Below are 16,552 nucleotides of genomic sequence, written 5' to 3'. Positions count from 1 at the left end.
GGGGGTGGAAGTCTTAATAGAGGGGTAGGGGGACAGTCCCTCAGGTGGAAGGTGGGGGAAAAGACTCAACCCAGGAATACAAAATAATCTTGCCACTGCTAGGACTGCAAACAAGCTCAGTTAACGCTGTGGGTGGCAGGCAGCCAACTAATTAGTGTTTTGTGAAAAGAAAGGAATCAAGAATCAAATTGGCCCCTGCTGGTATTCTGAGAGCCAGTGAGCCAGCCCGGGGTCCACAGTGCAGACTGAATCCTCGTCTGTGGCAGAGTGCTTCTCTACTTTCTCCTGCAGAGCCACGGATGTGGACTTTGGCTAAAAATATTTTTTCTCCTCAAATTACATAGCAACCACAAAAGAATTTTCTGAGTAGTCCCTCTCACATGCTGGGCTTCTTTCCCTGAACTCCAAGGAGCAGCTGGACCCCTCACAACCCCAGTCTCTAGACCCCAGTCCCTAGTCAGAGTAGTTTCTTGCATCTCCAGCCTGGATCCTGGAGGAGTCAGATAGGAAACTCCTGGGCAATGTGAAGAGGCTGGGAAAGGGCCTGAAATCATTTCACCAGCTGGTGCCAGGACTCCTCTTTCCAGACAGAGGGAGCCCAGCACCTCTTCTCCCAGGGCTGGTTGTTAGCCCCTGAGGATGGGGGTGTCAAGGCCTGGGGGTACCAGGTTCTGAGTGTTGGGTAGAGGGTGGGAGCTCCAGAATCACCCGGAGGTGGTGTGGAAGAGGCTTCCAGCAGAGCTTGCAGTATTTTGTGAAAGGAAAATAAAAACGTGGTACCCCAATTCACTATATCAGAGGCATTTGAACCAGAGCAACTCCAGCTTGAATAGGGTCTAGGTAAAATGAGGCTGAGACCTACTGGGCTACATTTCCAGATGGCTAAGGCATTCTAAGTCACAGAATGACATAGGAGGTTGGCACATGATACAGGTCATAAAGATCTTGCTGACAAAACAGGTTGCAGTAAAGGAGACAGCTAAAACCCACCAAAACCAAGATGGTGACAAGAGGGACCTCTGGTCATCCTCACTGCTATGTTCCCACTAGTGCCATGACATTTTACAAATACCATGGCAATGTCAGGGAGTTACCATATATAATCTAAAACGGGGAGCCATATATAATCCAACCCTTGCTTATAATTTCATCAAGAAATAACCACAAAAAAAAATGGGCAATCAGCAGCCCTAGGGGCTACTCTGTCTATGGAGTCTTGCTCTGTCGCCTAGACTGGAGTGCAGTGGTGCGATCTTGGTTCACTGTAACCTCTGCTTCCTGGGTTCAAGCAATTCTCCTGCCACAGTCTCCAGAGTAGCTGGGATTACAGGCGCGGGCCACCATGCCTGGCTAATTTTTGTATTTTTAGTAGAGACGGGGTTTCATCATGTTGGCCAGGCTGGTCTCGAACTCCTGATCTCAAGTGATCCACCCTCCTCGGCCTCCCAAAGTGTTGGGATTACAGGTGTGAGCCACCACGACTGACTGGAGTAGCTATTCTTTTATTCCTTTACTTTCTTTGTTTTTTTTTTTTTTGAGATGGAGTCTTGCTCTGTTGCCCAGGCTGCAGTGCAGTGGCACGATCTCAGCTCACTGCAAGCTCTGCCTCCCGGGTTCACGCCATTCTCCTGCCTCAGCCTCCCAAGTAGCTGGGACTATAGGCACCCACCACTATGCCCAGCTAATTTTCTGTATTTTTTTTTAGTAGAGACGGAGTTTCACCGTGTTAGCCAGGATGGTCTCGATCTCCTGACCTCGTGATCTGCCCGCCTCAGCCTCCCAGAGTGCTGGGATTAAAGGCGTGAGCCACTGCCCCCGGCCGTATTCCTTTACTTTCTTAATAAACTTGCTTTCACTTTACTCTATGAACTTGCCCTAAATTCTTTCTTGTGTGAGATCCAAGAATGCTGTCTTGGGGTCTGGATGGGACCTCTTTCCTGTAAAACCATGACAGTTTACAAATGTCATGGCAATATCAGGAAGTTACCCTGTATGGTATAAAAGCGGGAGGAACCCTCAGTTCTGGGAATTGCCGGTCCCTTTCCCGGAAAGTCATGAATAATCTATCCCTTGTTTAGCATATGATCAAGAAATAAGTAAGCATAAGCAGCTGAGCAGCCCACACCACTGCTCTGCCTATGGAGTAACCATTCTTTATTGCTTTACTTACTTACTCTTTTTTTTTTTTTTTTTGAGACAGAGTCTCACTCTATTGCCCAGGCTGGAGTGCACAATCTCGACTCACTGCAACCTCTGACTCCCAAGCGATTCTGCTGCCTCAGCCTCCCAAGTAGCTGGGACTACAGGCGTGTGCCACCACACCCTGCTAATTTTTGTATTTTTAGTAGAGATGGGGTTTCACCATGTTGGCCAGGCTGGTCTGGAACTCCTGACCTCAGGTGATCCACCTGCCTTGGGTTCCCAAAGTGCTGGGATTACAGGTGTGAGCCATCGTGCACGGCCTACTCCTTTACTTTCTTAATAAACTTGCCTTCACTTTATGAACTTGCCCTGAATTCTTTCTTGAGCAAGATCCAAGAACCCTCTCTTGGGGTCTGGATTGGGACCCCTTTCTGGTAACAACTATGGCAAAGGAAAAAAAATTAAGCTGAAAGCTGAGTCATGGAAGAAGCTGCCTTTCATTTCTAAGCAGACAGCTACAGATAAAATGTTAAAAAATTTTCACAGGTAGGTATTCTAAGTTCACCTTATCTTACGTAATGTGCAGATTTACTGAGCAAAAGATGAATATATAATTGGCTATTCCCCTACCTGCTCCCTTTCTCTCACAACATGTGGATTCAGTAATGTGACCATATCCTCCCTTTTTCTCCTCCAGCCTGCTTTCCTCCTTTAAATATCAAAGCCCTCAAAGTCATCTTCGGAGAAAGGCAGAGACCTGCCTCCCGAGCACCCATCCTTAACCTCGGCAAAATAAACTTCTATATTGATTCAGACCTGTCTCAGATACTTTTTGGTTTATAATTTCTTTTCTTTTTTAATTAATTAATTATTTTATTTATTTATTTATTTATTTATTTATTTATTTATTTTTGAGATGGAGTTTCACTCTTCTTGCCCAGGCTGGAGTGCAGTGGTGCCATCTCGGCTCACTGTGACCTCTGCCTCCCAGGTTCAAGTGATTCTCCTGACTCAGCCTCCCGAGTAACTGGGATTATAGGTGTGCACTACCACGCCCGGCTAATTTTGTAGTTTTAGTAGAGACGGGGTTTCTCCATGTTGGTCAGGCTGGTCTTGACCTCCTTACCTCAGGTGATCCGCCCACCTCAGCCTCCCAAAGTGCTGGGATTACGGGCGTGAGCCACTGCGCGCCACTTGGTTTACCCTTTCTACAGCACATCTTCCAATCCGTTCTATCCATGAGCCTGTTAGAGAGGCTCGGAAAACAATGGACTCGGTAGACGCTGGCAAGACTGAAATACTTTGTGGGGACATTTATTAACCACAGAATCTTGAGTCTTAATAAGGTTTTTTCGTTTTGTTTTTTTGTTTTCTTGAGACAGGTTCTCACTCTGTTGCCCAGGTTGGAGTGCAGTGGCGCAGTCTCAGCTTGCTGCAGCCTTGACTTCCCAAGCTCAGGTGATCCTCACACCTCAGCCTCCCAAGTAGCTGGGACTGCAGGTGCATACCACCACGCCTGGCTAATTTTTTGTATGTTTAGTAGAGACAGGGTTTTACCATGTTACCTAGGCTGGTCTCAAACTTCTGGCTCAAGCGATCCACCTACCTTGGCCTCCTCAAATGCTGGGATTACAGGTATGAGCCACCATGCTCAGCTGAGTTTTAACAAGATTTTTTTTTTTTTTTTTTTTTTCAGACAGAGTCTAGCTCTGTCGCCCATGCTGGAGTGCAGTGGTGTGATCTTGGCTCACTGCAACCTCTGTTTCCTGGGTTCAAGAAATTATCTGCCTCAGCCTCATGAGTAGCTGGGATTACAGGGGCCCACCACCATGCCTGGCTAATTTTTTTTGTATTTTTAGTAGAGATGGGGTTTCACCATCTTGGCCAGGCTGGTCTTGAATTTCTGACCTCGTAATCCACCCGCCTCAGCCTCCCAAAGTGCTGGGATTATAGGCGTGAGCCACTGTGCCCAGCTGAGTTTTAACAAGTTTTTAAATGAGGTTTTAATTTTCATTTTATTTTAAAATTGGAGATACATTCTCAAGGTTCAAATTCAAAAGTTGCAAAAGGGTATACTGTGAAAAGTTTTTCAGCCACACAGACTTCTTCCTTGAAGTCACACACTATTCATAGTTTCTATTTAACAAGATTTTTTTCAAACTTAAAAAATAAAAATAAAATAAAAGCCTTCCCAAATTCTTAGAAGCTATTTGGAGATACTGACTTTGCTCCAACTTAACTCTACAGTGGAGAGGAAGTGATGAGTTCCTTTAAAGGAGTGGTGCTGTTCGTCCAGCCTGGGGTCACTGAGGAAGGTGTCCTTGGGGGAGGCGGGGGTGGAGCAGGGAGAAAATGTTACTGGGAAGGGGTCCCAACGCAGACCCCAAGAGAGGGTTCTTGGACCTTGTGCAAGAAAGAATTCGAGGTGAGTCCATGAAATAAAGTGAAAGCACCTTTATTAAGAAAGCAAAAGAATAAAGAATGGTTACTCCATAGGCAGAGCAGCAGCGTGGGCTGTTCGACGGAGTATACTTATAGTTATTTCTTCATCGTATGCTAAACAAGGCGTGGATTATTCATGACTTTTCCAGGAAGAGGCAGGCAATTCCCAGAACTGAGAGTTCCTCCCCTTTTTAGATCATATAGGGTAACTTCCTCATGTTGCCATGGCGTTTGTAAACTGTCATGGTGCCAGTGAGAATGTCTTTTAGCAGCTAATGCATTATAATTAGAGTATAATGAGCAGTAAGGATGACCAGTGGTCACTTTCATTGTCATCTTGGTTTTGGCTGGCTTCTTTACCACATCCTGTTTTATCACAAGGTCTTTGTGACCTGTTTCTTGTGCTAACTTCCTATCTCATCCTGTGACTAAGAATGTCTAACCTTTTGGGAATGCAGCCCAGTAGGTCTCAGCCTTATTTTACCCAGTCCCTATTCAAGATGGAGTCACTCTGGTTCAAACGCCTCTGACAAAAAGCACAGTTGTTATGGTTACTTCCAGCCACCATACTGGGAACACTACATCCCTTCACTATACTCAGATCCAAGTGATCTCTGGTCTGGCTGCCCTGGCCAGGCAGGCACAAATGCCCAGGGCTACTCTGCACTTTCCTATTACCATGGCTCACACTGTGATACTGCTTCTCCCAGGAGCATCTAGGGCTGCACAAATGCCATAGGATTATACGCCGGCTTGCTGGAGTGGACAGCTAAGTGAGTTTAGAGATGATGAGGAGGACAGTATCTTTGAGTTTGACACAACTATCTAGAGAACTGTCACCTCACAGGAAAAGACAGTCAACTTGCTGAAGATGAAGAGACCAAGCCCCCAAAAGCAGACTGTTGGTGATGTTTTTTCCTGCTCAGTGCAGACTTAACTAATAAATAGTAGCTACTAAATGCAGACATTGTCATGTATAAAATCACCTCTCCTCATCCTTGAAATGATCTTCTCAGGTAGGTGCTAGCATTCACATTCCATAGTTGAGGAACTTTTGGCCCAGCAAAGTTAGATTGCTTGTGTGATCACAAAGCTAGTATTACAGCTGCGCCTCAGCAATTCTGAGATCTTCTTTAGTCTGGGGACCTATGTTTCCTAAAAATGAGGGCAGGCTGGCCTTCATATACTGGTGGGGCAAGAGGAACTGTCCTCCTACCCATTGAAAGTTAAAGAATTTGAGTATGTAAAACAAACTGACAATAGATTGACAGGAGAAAAGTAAACAAATTTATTAACATACAAGTGCACAGGAACCACACAAAGTATAAAACCCAAAGGAGGGCCAGAGGGTTGAAGCTTAAATACCCTCTTCACAGAGAAGAGGGAAGTGGAAGATGTAGGCGCTTTTAGACAAAGAGTAAATGATTTTTAGGGGAGATTAATAGGCGTGAAAGACAGACAATGAACTGGAACAAAGTTCCTCTGGGCTCTGGGGGAGGTGGTGACAAGTCATGAGAAGGTAAAGGGTGGAACTGCACCATGAGCAAAGGTTGCCTTGTTATGCAGATATAGTCAGCCCTCCATATCTGCAGAGGATTGGCTCCAGGACCCCCTGCAGATACCACAGTCACTGGATGCTCAAGTCCCAGATATAAAATGGCGTAGTACAGTTGGCCCTCTGTATCTGTGGATTCTGCATCTCGGATTCAACCAACTGTGGGTGGAAAATATGTACAGCTGACCTGTTGTATCTGTGGTTTTCGATCTATGGTTGTTGAATCTGTGAATGTGGAACCTGTGGCTATGGAAAGCCAACTGTAAAATCTCTCAGGTAGCATCTCTCAGAACAGCAAAAAAAAATCTGTCCAGTTAAGTGTGGTGGTGACCTTTAGCTTCTTCTTTGGTGATTAATCTTCACTGGTTAATGAGATTTCAGACAGGAAATTGAAGGCAATTATGTTTGTTTTGGAAGGACTTCCCTCAGTTGGGTGACGGAGCTTCAGAGAGAGCCCTCCCTGTGCTTGCGGGGAGACACAAGGGAAGATCAGAGACCTTGATTCTGGAGTAACTTCTAAGGCTTTCCAATTCATTTTAATTCAAAGTGCTCAGCATGCCAAAGCACCATGCTTTGGGTTATCATTTTCTGAGCCCCAACAATACGTACCCATGTACACAAACATCATGGGCCCCCCACCCCACAAACTGCTTGACACGATGGTGGATGAGTGTCTGATGCCCATTTCTGTGGGTTTGCTCCTGGAACGCTCTTAGGTGAGGGGCCAAGCCACCCACCAGCAGTGATGCCCCCAAAGGCCAGCCCCCTCACACTGGTTCTCCGCAGCCTCTCAAGGAGCAGCAAACTGGTGACTGTGATGCAGCTGGACTAGGACTGAGCCTTAGCGCCCCGCTCTGTAAACCAGAAGCCTAAGGAAGGAACACTGACGTTTGTCATTTTGGATTGTTTAGTAACTATTCCCATTTCCTAATGGCATTCTGGCTTATTTGGGGGCATTTATACCTGTTTCCCACTATGAGTGCTAAAGGGGTTGGATCGCCCCTCTTCCCAGTCCGGCACAATCAGGGGTGGACCCTATGAGCTAGACTCAGCCAACAAGACATCCTCTTGGGGGACTTGGGCTGAGGACAAGGCTCTTTCATTACCATGGCAGCAGGTCCAGTGGACAGTTCTTATGTCAAAGTGTAAGTAAAAAAAGTTTAAAACACAACTCATACAAAATAGGATGGACGTGAGTCACAGAGCTTATTTAATTCATTAGTCAATGAGGGAAGCAGTAAGATGGAAAGCTGGTTCTGAGAGCGTATGAAGAACTGGGAAAGGCACACCAAAATAAACATTTTAAGTTGTATGCAAACCTGGTTAATGTTCTGTGGGGTAATAAAGCCATAGGCTACTTTCTATTCAGTTTATGACGATAATATAATCCCAAGAGTTAGAGCTAGGATTCCTTATCCTCCTTCTACAGAGGTTGTCAGACCTATGTGATTTTGGTACTCTCTTTCTCTTTTGATGCTGATTATTCAGGAAATCACATGTGGCTCTGGGTACTGTCTTTCTTGCAAGATGTCAGGGGCACCTAAAAACCTGCCTGGGAATTTTTCTGTGCTCATGAGTGGGTGTTACATGTCATGAGATCAAGAACCCAAAAGCAGAGGATGAGATTGCCATGCAAGACCTCTTGGAACCCAAGGCTTCATAATTGGAACATAGCAACATTTGCTGTGTTGTTTTCCCATGTCTCTAGGTGACTGGATACTTATTATAGAATGCTGGTCGTTATGGTGATCAGAGCTGGGGGAAACCAGGCCGGTTGCACACTGTGAATGAAGGTTTAGTCTATGTCATCCTTTGTCACAGGTCATCCTGTCGCCTAGGATGAAGTGTCACATAGTTTGAATCCACATTGCTTGCTGACATCATGGGTGAATGAACTTTTCCAAGATTCTGGAAGCCTATTGTAACTTGTGTTCTCTACATTTTCCTGAGGTCCCAGGGATGCCGTGACTACTAAGCTCTATGGTAGGAGTTGGGGCAAGAGGTGAGTAGAGGTGACCAATGACCGGTGCGCCAAGGTCTTTCCCCCTCTGAGATTCCAGTCAATTCCAGGCATGGAGTTGTGGTTAAAAGAACCTCAAATGGCATAAGAATGATACAATGGACTTTGGGGACTTGGGGGAAGAGTAGATGGGGGCAAAGGGACAAAAGACTACAAATTTGGTGCAGTGTATGCTGCTCGGGTGATGGGTGCACCAAAATCTCACAAATCACCACTAAAGAACTTACTCATGTAACCAGATACCACCTGTACCCCAATAACTCATGGAAAAATAAAATAATTTAAAAAAAGATTTAAATATAACCTCCTCAGAAAGGCCTTTCCTGACCACTCAATCTAAGATAGCCACCCAGTTATTCTCTATATCATTCAGTTTTAATTCCTTAATTAGCTCATGCTACTTACTTTGTAATTGTTTGTTCCCCACTCCAGATATAAAACACATCAGAGCAGGAACCTTATCTTGCTCATTGCTGTATCCCAGAGTGCTCAATAAATATTTGTTGATTGAAGGACCGTCTTCTGATTCAGTCACAGAGAGTTGGGCCATGAGGGAAATAAAGAAAAAAGTAGAAACAGGAAATGAAGAAAATCAGAAACAATTTAATACTCTATTGTGTGTAAAAATGAAGTGGAAAGAAGAGACAAGAAAACATACATAAAGGGGTTAAAAGAAGGAGAGTGGAAAATAAATCACTGTTGTGTTTTGGAAAAACTCTTAATTAGAGGGAAAGGAACTAACTTTATTGAGCTCCCTCTATGCAGGAAACCTAAATTACCAGATGATGTGGGGTTTTTGGTTTGTTTGTTTGTTTTTGGAAAGATTTTATTTCAACTTAGAGTTATCACCAAAATTACTTTCCTCATTTTCAACCTTTTCTTAGAAAGAAAGGAAAGTGAGTTCTTTTATTCTATAGAAAGAAAAACAAAAGCCTATTTGTTTTCATCAAGTGAAATTGTCAAGGATGACTGGCAGTGCCGTTCACTGAGAAAGAATACTAGAAGAAGTATTTTGCAGGGAAATCACAAGTTTCATTTTTAACAGGTCAACATTTAGATATTTTGAAATATTCAAGTAGAGGTGTTGACAAGATAATGTGATACATCACTCAGAGGAGAGATCTGAGCTGGAGATCTAAATCTTTGATGTATGGATGATAATTGAAGCCATAGGCATGGATGTGAGTGTCTGGAGAGAAAGAATAGCTTATGAAAAAATGGGGTTTCATGGATGTACCTTAGGGAGCTCCAGTATTTAAGGTTTAGGTGGTAGCAGACAAGCCTTTGAAGGAGACTGAGAAGGAATGGTCAGGAGAATATGGTTTTATGAAAACCAAGGGAATATAATGTTTCAAGGAGAAGAATGGTCAGCAGAGTTGAATGCTGCTGAGACATCAAAGAAAATGAGAATTGAAAATGTTTATTCCCTTTAGTGACATTGAAGTCTTTGACCTCAGTGAAAGTAATTTTAGCAGAGTGGAGGTGGAGTGTGAGTCACAGTGCCTTTCCATAGAGTAGATATTTGATATGTTTTTTCATTTGCTTTACCATGAAATGTACAATTATGCAGAAGAATGTAGAATGTGTTTGTAGTATTTGAAGAACAAAATGAAACACATTTACCCTTAAACCTTTAGGAAACAACTTTAGAAGACGCCTGTGTGCCCTGCTTGCATCTAGCTTCTTCATCTGCCCAGGTGGACCACTCTTACTGTTGCAGTAAGTGTTCCCTTGCTCTTCTTTCATAGTTTTACCGCATATGAGTGATTCCCTAAACAATACACTATTTTTACAATATACTTTTTTAGTTTTAACTGGTTTTGAACCCTGTATAAATAGAAGTAGACTGTATTCATTCTGAAAAAGAAAAAAAAGGACCTCAGGCGAATCAAGGATAGTAAAGTGCTGATCATTGTTGAGGCCGAGTGATGGATATATCACTGTTCATTTTACTCTTTCCTCTACTTTAGTGTATGTTAGAAGATTTCCATACTCGAATGTCAAACAATTTTTGAAAGGTTGAAAAAAGCTTTTCTAAATTTTTATTATTTTTTTAAAATTAAAAAAATTTTTTTTTGAGACAGGGTCTCACTCTGTTGCCCAGGCTAGAGTGCAGTGATGTGATCTTGACTCACTGCAACCTGGCTCCAGCCCAGGTCTCCCCCAGCCTCAGCCTCCCGAGTAGCTGGGACCACAGGCTGCACCACCACACCTGGCTTGTATTTTTTATAGAGATGGGGTTTTGCCATGTTGCCCAGGCTGGTTTCGAACTCCTGGGTTCAACAATCCACCCATTTCGGTCTCCCAAAGTGTTGGGATTACAGACAGACATGAGCCACTGTGCCCGCCTGGAAACATTTTTTTTTTTTTAAAGAAGAAAAGAGAAAGGAAAGAAAAGGGCACTTTGAAGATCTTATAGGGTCATATTTAAGTGGTAAAACTTCAGAAAAGTGATCTCAGGCAAACCTCAGGGTATTGTCCAGCCCCTTCCCTGCTTTATTTTTACTCCTTAGTACTTATTACCAAGTAACAAACTATATATTTTATTTATTTATCTTACTTATTGTTGGTCTTCCAGCTAAATTACAAGCTTCATGAGGCAGGAACTATTGGTACGTTTTGCTCATCTCCATCCCCAGGACTTGCAATAGTACCTGGCACATGGATAGGTTCAGCTTCATGCAACAAAAACCAATATGACATAAATAAGATAGAGGCTTTCTTTTTTTTAAACATAAATATATGCCACTCAACAGTGGAACCTAGGCCCCTATCTCTTTCTCCTTCACCATCCTGACTGTGACTTCTACCATCAAAATTGCCTCATTATCTGATTGTTGATGCCAGGGCTCCAGCTGTCACACACACATTCCAGGAAGGAAGAAGAGAGGTGGGGCAAAAGGATGCCTACTTTTCAACTGAAGCTGTCTCAATTAAAAGTCTTTCTTGTAGTCCAATCTCGTTTCCAATCACCTGCACAAAGATGGTTGGAGTGCTTGGAGCAGCCCTCACTGTTTGGCTATGAGAGTTCCAGGTCTGCACTTGAGGCCATTATCTGCATCCCAGGACTTCTCTTTAGGCCAATGTCAGGAGACACTTACAGAATGAATATGAAACTGATCCTCTGCTCTCTGAGGAGTGGTCCCTAATTTAGCATTTGCAGTTTTAGTGGGTGACACTGAGTCCCTGCAGAGGCACCAGGTGGCTCTGGATTTGGTCTGAGTAGCTTCAGCTCTTGCCCTAGGAGTGCCTGGGATAGTTTCAGATGAGAAACGAGATCCTGGATGGGCACCCCCCATAGGGTCCCCTTTCTGAAGAAAGTTGTCCAAAGATGGGAAGTTTGTTGGAAATGTCTGGACTCCAGTCCAGAGATCCTGCCTCTTTGTGGGGCCCAGGAATTTGCCTTTTATATAAGAAACCCAGGTAATTTGGACACAGGTTTGAGAAACGACACTGAGATACTCCAGGCCATGGAATGAGATACCAGCTGGTGTAGGGCAGAAAACATCTAGAAGCTGTTCTTTCCCACTGAGGCCAGAAGGACAAACATTGCACTCAAGTAAGCCTTGAAGAGGCCTTGAGTCTCCACGGACTCAGGCCCTGCTCAGTGTTGAGTAAAATAAAGGTTAACTCAGTAATCTGATGAAAGCTCTCATATGGATAAACAGTTCTCATTAGCTTGTTCATTGTCCAATGAACTCACTTGGGTCTCATTGGTGACCATGGCTCTTTTTGATCATCCATAGACTTTCAGTGACAAATTGTACTTTGGGGTTAGTTAATGCCCATAAAACAATAAAACAAAACAAAACAAAACAAAACGAAATAGCACCATGTTACAATGAGACTCAAGATCGTTTTATGATGTTTTGATGAACTGTGTTTGTATTAAACGACGGCCCTCATTTGAAGCCTGCCAAAAACATGCTTATTTTCATCTTTGAAAAAATTTTTATTTTTTATTTTTATTTTTTTGAGACAGAGCTTCACTCTGTCACCTAGGCTGGAGTACAGTGGCACGATCTTGGGTCACTGTGACCTCTGCTTCCTGGGTTCAAGTGATTTTCCTGCCTCAGCTTCCCAAATAGTTGGGATTACAGGCTCTGCCACCATGCCTGGCTAATTTATATATATATTTTTTAGTAGAGATGGGGTTTCACCATGTTGACCAGGCTGGTCTCGAACTCCTGACCTCAAGTGTTCTGCCCACCTCGGCCACCAAAAAGTGTTGGGAGTACAGGCGTGAGCCACCACGCCCAGCCTGAAAAAATTTTTAAATGCTGAATGACACTACCTTTTAGTGGAGACATTTCACTAGTACATAAAAAACAGGACAAAACTATCAAAACCACACAGTGACATTTAGAGTGGTCTCTAATCAGCTTAGAAGAGTGAGATGATGGAGCAAATCTCTTTAGAGGCTCTTTCAGTTGACAAGGCAGGCAACTGAGAAAACAAAATTAGTTGTATGAAAACATGTTTGAATGAAGAGAATTTAGACATCTAAGCAAACATGATTTTTGCATTATGCTGGAAACAAATGCTGCACGCTTTGGAAGGATTTACAATCACATTTAAATATAAACAAACAAACACACAAGAAACAGGGACTGAAGCAAAGATGCCAAGTTGCCTGCTCGTATCCCTTCATCTCTTCTCTCATTCCCCTCCTGCAACTGACCTTTATATTGCCAGAGTCTCTCCAGTGTACCTAGAGATAACATTGATAGAGGTGAGGTGTAATTCAAAGTTGCTGAGTGGAGCTTACAAGAAAGTTCTTTTTTTTTTTTTGAGACAGGATCTCATCTCACTCTGTCACCTAGGCTGGAGTGCAGTGGCACGATCATGGCTCACTGCAGTCTCAACCTCCCTGGGCTCAGGTGATCTTCCCACCTCAGTTTCTGAGTAGCTGTGACTACCGTGCGCCATCATGCCCTCCTGATTTTTTTATTTTTTGTAGAGATGGGGTTTCACCATGTTGCCCAGGCTGGTCTTGAACTCCCGGGCTCACGAGATTCTGGCTCACTTTGGCTCCCAAAGTGCTGGTTACAGAAGTGAGCCACCATGCCTGGACTACAAGAAAACTTTTAATGGAGACAGCTTCAGTTGAAAAGTAAGTGTCCTTTTGCCCCACCTCTCTTTTTCCTTCCTGGAATGTGTGTGTGACAGCTGGAGCTCTGGCATCAATAATCAGATCATGAGGCAAATATGATGGTAGAAGTCACAGTCAGAATGATGAAGGAGAAAGAGATAGGGGCCTAGGTTCCACTGTTGAATGGCATATATGTTAAAAAAAAAAAAAAAAAACAAAACCTCTGTCTTGTTTACATTACTATTGGTTTTTGTTGCATGAACCTGAACCTATCCATGTGCCAGGTACTATTGCAAGTCCTGGGGATGGGGATGAGCAAAACGTACCAACAGTTCCTGCCTCATGAAGCTTGTAATTTAGCTGGAAGACCAACAATAAGTAAGATAAATAAATAAAATATATAGTTTTTTACATGGTAATAAGTACTAAGGAGTAAAAATAAAGCAGGGAAGATGGATATGAAGTGTGGAGGTCAGGGAAAGACTTGACATTTTAGAGAGTGTCACCAGGGAAGCCACATGGGATTTCATTGGGGAAATTAAGGTAACATTTGTGTAAAGACCTAGTAAGAGAGAGAGTCAGGGGGTGTCTGGTGGACAAGCATTCCAGGTGGAGAGAACAGCAAATGCAAAGGCTGTGAGGTCAGAGTGTTCAAGGATAGCCAAGGGCTTGGACTGAGTGGAGCAGGATGGTTGACAGAGTACCTGGCAGGAACTGTTGCTAAAGAGGTGATGGAACCAGGACTAGCAAGGCCTTGTGGACCATAGGAAGAACTTTGGCTTCTACTCTGAGTAAGATGGGGCCACAGGAAGGTTCTAGGCAGGGAAGTTGCAAGATCTGCTTTATATACAAACAGAAACACTGTGCTATTGTCTTGAGATGAGGCTGAAGAGGGTGAAGGTGGAAGTACAGAGACTAATTTAGGAGGTGACTGCATCATCTAAGTGAGAGAGGATGTTGGTGTGAATCAAGTGAAAGTAGTGGAAGCAGGAAGAAGGGGGATTCGTCATATAAGGGAGAACCATTAAGGTCCCCTATGGACTGGATATAGGATGTGAGAGAAAGAGAGGAGTCAGAGAGAACTCTAAAGTTTTTGGAAGGATGGAGCTGCCATCAACTGATTTGGAGCAAACTTGTTTCCTCTAGCCTCCCCACCAATCGGAGGAACAGGTTTGAAGGGAATATCAGAAGGTCAGTTGTGAATATTTCAAATCAGAGATGGCCATTAGATACCATCTTGAGCAGAGATGGATATATGGTCAGAATTCAGGGCATAGGTCCACTTTGGGAGCCACTGGGACATGGATGGTATTTAACGTCATGGGACTGGAGAAAGTCACCAAATGAGTAAGTGTGGAGAGAAAAGAGAAGAATCTGGGCACTGAACCATGGGGCCCTCTGATGTTTAGAGATTGGGAGAAAAGGGAGAGCCAGCCACGGTGACTGATAAGGAGAAGCCAGAGGGGAAAGAGGAAAACCAGCAAATCTGAGGCTGTGGTGGCCAAGAGAAGGAAATGTGTCATGGAGGAGAGAGAGAGAGAGATGGTGTTAAATACTGTGTCACGTAAGATAAGGACTGAAAATTAAATATAAGGATTCAATAAAACTGTTCATATAAACATTTTAGAAGAGTTCTTGGTAAATAGTAATCATTCAATACATGGAAGGTGGCATTATACACACACACACACACACACACACACACACACACACACACACACACACACTTGCTATAGTACCCCTGTTCAATCGCATTTTCTGTGATGATGGAGATGTTCTATATTTGTTCTGTCCAATACAGTAGCCACTTAGCCACATATAGCTACTGAAAGCTTAAACATGTGGCTAGTGCAACTGAGGAACTACATTTTTTTAGAAGGGTGAAGAATTGTATTTTATTGAAACTCAACTCAAAAAAAGAAATACGATGCTGTAGTGTGCAATATATTCACACAAAGCACCCTCAGGTGCACATTCAAGTCAAGTAAGAACTCCATATCCCTTTTCCTAGTTTTCCTACCCTGGGACCTTAGTCTCTTCCATATACAATCATGCACACTTAATTTGAAAAAGGAAACCCAGTGTATTTTGATGTATTCATTAGCACTAAATTTAATGGAATTTTAATTAAATAAATACTAAAGTCTAAATAGCCACATGTAGCTGCTGGCTACTGTCTTGAACATAAGCAGTTCTATAGTCCGTCCTGTCTAAATAGACCTATTCTGTCTATAGGCCAATTTACAAATGTTCTCTTTTTAGATGATCAGCCTAATGAGTTTTAGCCAGCTTATAAAGGTGTGGCACAGAAGGCCCTTTGATAGAGTTTAAAAATCATGTGCACAGGTGTGGAAAGTGTGGGTGAGCAACCAGAGGCCAGCACCCTGAAGAAAGAGGCTGATGGAGTTTAAGACACACTAGGAGTCAAATCTTGGTCTGTCATTTAGTTGTGAATCCCTAGACAGGTTATTTAACCTCTCAGAGACTGCCTCATCCTCTGAAAAGGCCTGGCTACTTAATTTGCCAGAGCCCAGTGCAAAATAAAAACACTGGGTCCCTTGTTCAAAAATTATTAAGAATTTTGAACTGGCAACAGCAGAGACCAAGTGTGAGCCCTTCCAAGTTGTAGGTTCTATGTAACACATAGGTTACATGACCACGAAGCTGCCTCCTGGGTCTTGAGGATGCGGGCTGGGCAGTCAGAGTGTTGAAAATGGGAGAGGGAACAAAGGTGAGAGTGTTTGCTGCTGCTTCACTGCTGCTGGCCTGGGCTGGGCAGAAGGCTGGGGTGGGGACCTCTTTTCTTACATCAGTTTCAGATCTTCCTGTAGATCAGAAAGAGAGCTACAGGATCTCTTTCTGAGTCCTTGTAGACTATAGCTAATCTTTTCCTAGGCTTGTTTGTTGGCTGGGTCTTAAATGACCATAGTCTAGCTCTTGCAGTTACCTACTGACCTGATTTAGCTCTGTGTCCCCACCAGATCTCATCTTGAATTGTAATCCCATAATTCCCACATGTTGTGGGAGGGACTTGGTGGGAGATAATTTGAATCGTGGGGGCGGTTTCCCCCATACTGTTCTTATGGTAGTGAGTAAGTCTCATGAGATCTGATGGTTTTATCAGGGGGTTCTGCTTTTGCATCTTCCTCATTTTTCTCTTGCCACCACCGTGTAAGAAGTACCTTTTGCCTCCCACCATGATTGAGGCCTCCCCAGCCATGTAGAACTGTAAGTCCAATTAAACCTCTTTTTCTTCCCAGTCTCGGGTATGTCTTTATCAGCAGCATGAAAATGGACCAAT

The 16,552-nt window shown here is 43.5% G+C and overlaps 1 long non-coding RNA gene across 1 annotated transcript in view; it reads left to right on the top strand.

The window, feature by feature from the left end:
* The first annotated feature begins 7,900 nt into the window (after positions 1-7,900).
* LOC108532301 (uncharacterized) overlaps positions 7,901-16,552 on the top strand; it is a 15,813-nt gene continuing 7,161 nt past the window's right edge. The window contains exons 1-2 of the long non-coding RNA XR_001886407.1: positions 7,901-8,141; positions 9,797-9,878. This is a non-coding gene — a long non-coding RNA (uncharacterized LOC108532301). The remainder of the gene's footprint in view (positions 8,142-9,796; positions 9,879-16,552) is intronic.

The sequence above is a fragment of the Rhinopithecus bieti genome, unplaced genomic scaffold (assembly GCF_001698545.2).
Source record: "Rhinopithecus bieti isolate Rb0 unplaced genomic scaffold, ASM169854v2 scaffold_9581, whole genome shotgun sequence".
Taxonomy (NCBI): domain Eukaryota; kingdom Metazoa; phylum Chordata; class Mammalia; order Primates; family Cercopithecidae; genus Rhinopithecus; species Rhinopithecus bieti.
This window is presented reverse-complemented; position numbering and strand designations above follow the sequence as displayed.